This window comes from Odontomachus brunneus, unplaced genomic scaffold (assembly GCF_010583005.1).
Source record: "Odontomachus brunneus isolate Ranch 3 - 2012 unplaced genomic scaffold, Obru_v1 Obru_scaffold_432, whole genome shotgun sequence".
NCBI classification, from domain to species: Eukaryota; Metazoa; Arthropoda; class Insecta; order Hymenoptera; family Formicidae; genus Odontomachus; species Odontomachus brunneus.
Window position 1 is genome coordinate 1,299 of NW_022639882.1, and position 4,049 is coordinate 5,347.

At 39.5% G+C, this 4,049-nt stretch overlaps 1 protein-coding gene across 1 annotated transcript in view; it reads left to right on the top strand.

Moving 5' to 3' along the window:
• The first annotated feature begins 1,811 nt into the window (after positions 1–1,811).
• Positions 1,812–4,049, top strand: part of LOC116853675 — a 10,020-nt gene continuing 7,782 nt past the window's right edge. The window contains exon 1 of the mRNA XM_032834838.1: positions 1,812–1,867. The gene's annotated coding sequence lies outside the window, so the exon portion shown is untranslated. The remainder of the gene's footprint in view (positions 1,868–4,049) is intronic.

Sequence of the window (4,049 nt, forward strand, 5' to 3'; positions counted from 1 at the left end):
AACCATTGGAAATTGTAAACACTTTAACGCAGATTCATTATTGGGAAGATGATGGCACGTGTCAGTAGCATTTAAATAATCAATGTCATTACGAAGTTCATTGTTGTACGATAGAAAAACCATTCTTTTTTCAATTGATTTTCCTGTAACTTTGCACTTCGAACAAGGCAGAATTACGACCGCGGTGATTTAAAATAAATGCCCTAGCTGGAGCGTCAGCAATAAATGCTCTTATTTTAACAGGAATATATCTTCCGTTTATTTTAATTCCTTTTGATATAGACAGAATTTGATATTCTTCTATAAAATATTTGAAAAATTGTGTAGCATTGGAAGGCTTTTTCTCACCCATATATACCCCTATAATAGCAGGTTTATCATGTAATAAATTTGCAATACGAAATTGTATTGGCCATAATTGTATTCGATTACTGTTGTGAATAGACATTCCATCTGTGTGAACATCAATTTCTAAATGATCCGGCAAATCTGACAATAAAAGTACTTCTAACTTTTTTATAATTTGTTTTTTAAGACCTATATGGTAATATTCTCCTGGTTCCATTTTTATCATTTGCATTTTTTCACGAGGAGTTTTTAATAGATATTTGTCGTACGAGGTAATAAGTACAAACATGGATGGGTACGTAGGACTGCAAGTATCTTATCTCCTTGAGTATGATTAATATTAGTACTTGAAAACGTTGAAGCAAGTTCATTACGGAATTCTGTCAAGTTACATTTTCTCATATGAACATTATCATTCTCACTATTATCACTTGATTCACTATAGTGCTTTATATCATCATCACAACTATTACTATTAGAACTATTAGTATTGTCATAGTTGTTATTACAAAAACTTCTCCCTTGAAAATGTATATTGTCAATTTCTATTGTGCTTGAAATGTCATTAATATTATTTTGTTCTATTGGTGCAGAGCGATATGATATAACTTCAAAGTTATCCGAAGGTGAAGAAGGCATAACCTTATTCATTGTACTTCTTTTCTTCCACTCTTGTCGCAAATATAGACGACGTTTTGTTATAAAACTGTGTGATTGCATGTTTCTTCCATGATATCTCATCATTATAATTAATAATGTCGTTAAAATTGCAATTGTTATAATAATGAACATTTTATCTGAAAAGATATCAATAAATCTTCAGACATTTAAGATTACGTTAAAACAACAGCCTGAAAGTGTTTAATAACGCTACTGTTGATAATGATATCAACATATAAATCGGAATTTATAGACGTGTCTTCAATTTTAAGACGGTCTTAAGTTCCTCTTCATATACTGTACGGATGGTTTTATTAGTTATAAAACATCTGCAGATAAATTCAAGACTGTCTTTAAACTCAAGACATATCTATGAATTCCGTTTACTCAGTCATAACTAACAAAATCAATATAATAATGTTCTATAATATAATTCTGCTAATATTATATGACTATCATAATAATTGTAACACGTTTACTTTATATATATATATATATATATATATATATATACGCTATGTGTATCTACAATATATTAACAGTAAACATATTTATTTAAAATAATTTTAGGTTAAAAGTAGTACGTGTTAAAGCATATGTAGTAACTATTAACAACTTACCTGGTATATATACAAATGTGTTCCGTACGGGAGCTGTCGTCCGCACGGATAGCGGGCGGCCGTGCGCCAGGCGCGTTGCGCGCGCAGGCGACTACCGCTCGCCGCCGCTACGCGGCAGCGCGCCGAGCCGGGGCCGTCGCTCGCAGTTAAATTTCGGTGCGGCGCCTATATAAGACGCCGCGGGCGCCGACTCTAAGAGTTCGGACTGCGTTAGCGCATCTGTTTACTGCCTCGCTGAGGTATTCTTTTGTGCTCTAGTTAACTTTATATCGCCTTCTTGAGTGCGTAAGCACGTTGGGCTCTTGCCTCGCTCGAGGTATACGTGTGCATATCTGCACTAAACATCGCTGCCTTCAGAGTGTCACAGACACGCTAGCATTCGGGTTTAGGTTTCGCAGCCCTTTAGAATGCACTCGCACGTTGGGCTATCGCCTCTAGAGTGTCCGAGGACACGTTGGCGTTTGGGTTACGAAGTGTATGGTAACTCCACGGATCTCAACCTTCTCAATACGATCGAGGATTGAGAGAAGGCTTCGCGCGATCACTTCGGATTGCCTTGACGCTTCCACCGCGGTGGACGTCCCTCTTCGCGACTTCTCTCGTATAGCATATACCGGGTATTAACGCCGCCAGAGCTTATTGCGGTCGAGCTCCCGACTCCGCGCGAGTCATCGTTGTACTCCGGAACTCTGCTGCCAGGGACGCAGCATATCCACGCGAGCAACGCTCGCCTCTCCGTCCGCTTAGAACTTAGCCGCTGCCAGGGACGCAGCATATACACGCGAGCCACGCTCGCATCTACGTCCGCCTAGGACTTAGCCGCTGCCAGAGCCGCAGCATATCCACGCGAGCAACGCTCGCATTTACGTCCGCTTAGGACTTAGCCGCTGCCAGGGACGCAGCATATACACGCGAGCAACGCTCGCCTCTACGTCCGCTTAGGACTTAGCCGCTGCCAGAGACGCAGCATATACACGCGAATCACGTCCGCTTCTTCACCGCTACTGAAGCCATACTCGCCGCATACGCGACTACACGCGCTAGGTACCCTCGCGCCTAAGTCTACGTCGCCCGCGCGACGTTACGATTCTCGTTACTCCTCCGACAAGGGGAACTTTTCCTAGCGCGGAGGCGCTGGGAAGCGGTGCATCACCGCAGGGCCGCCGCTTCGATTGACCTGGCTCGCTTTATTCGAGTCGACGACCCACCACACTACGGAGCCGAAGCCTCCCGTCTCCGAAGAACTTCGCGAATCACTTGCACCCCACGTCATCTTACGAGGCCGCTGGATAGCGGACTGCTAGCGACGAAGCCCGCGGTCTCCACGCGGCGAGCGGACACCTATCCGCATCTCGCATAACGAACCGGCCGCTCTCCACCCTCGGGCCGTTCGAAACAAAATGATTTGTTCTTTATAAAATATATCAGAGGTCCATTTATAAGATCTTCACAACTACACTGATGAAAAGAAGAAAACTTGTGCCTATATCACTGTACACATTACATTACTTCAGCAACGCAGCACAGACTCATTGTGAGGTTAGGCTGCCCCCGCGCAGAGAGTTAGGACCTCCTATTTCATCGACCATTGTTTTAAGAATCGAAGTTTCGAGCTCCAAACAGGAATCGAAGTATTCAAACCGATATCTGTGTACTTCAGATTGACATTACGTTTACCTTCTTTTATGTGACATAAACAAGTGGTTTATATTCAATCATATTTACCGCATACAATTACCTCACACATTGATTACAAAATTACATCACTAATTGAGATAAAGTGCTTCCTTAAATATGAATTAAAAGTTTCAATGGTACAATTTCATAAATATTACATGACAAATTGTGGGCAACTTTTAGTTAATTCATTGCTGCATGAACGTAACAAAAAATTGTAATCATCGCATGATATAAATGTAATACTTTATTTAATGTACGTATATTTCCATACATATAATAAATCCCTGGCGGAAAAATTTCTACGAAAAAGTACGAAAAATTCTACGAAATACTAGCGAAAAAATACAGAGAAACTACTGAGATTGGAACAAGATCTTAGGATTTCTTAGACGTTTTCGTAAAAATTTGTATGAAATTGTAGCTTGCTGTAGAAAATGTTACTTTTTCGTAGAAATGTTTAGCTTCCCATAAATTATTGTACCTTTTCGTATAAATTTTTTATATGCCCGGGAAAAAATGGTTGTGATTACATTACATATATATAGATCACATTAGAGCAAATTGGATCTGATGTGATTACATTAGATATATATGTAGATCACCTTAGAGCAAATTGGATCTGATAAGATGTAAAATATTTACATCTTATCACATCCAAGGTTGCTCTAAGGTGATATATATATATATATATATATATATATATATATATATATATATATATATATATATATATATATATAT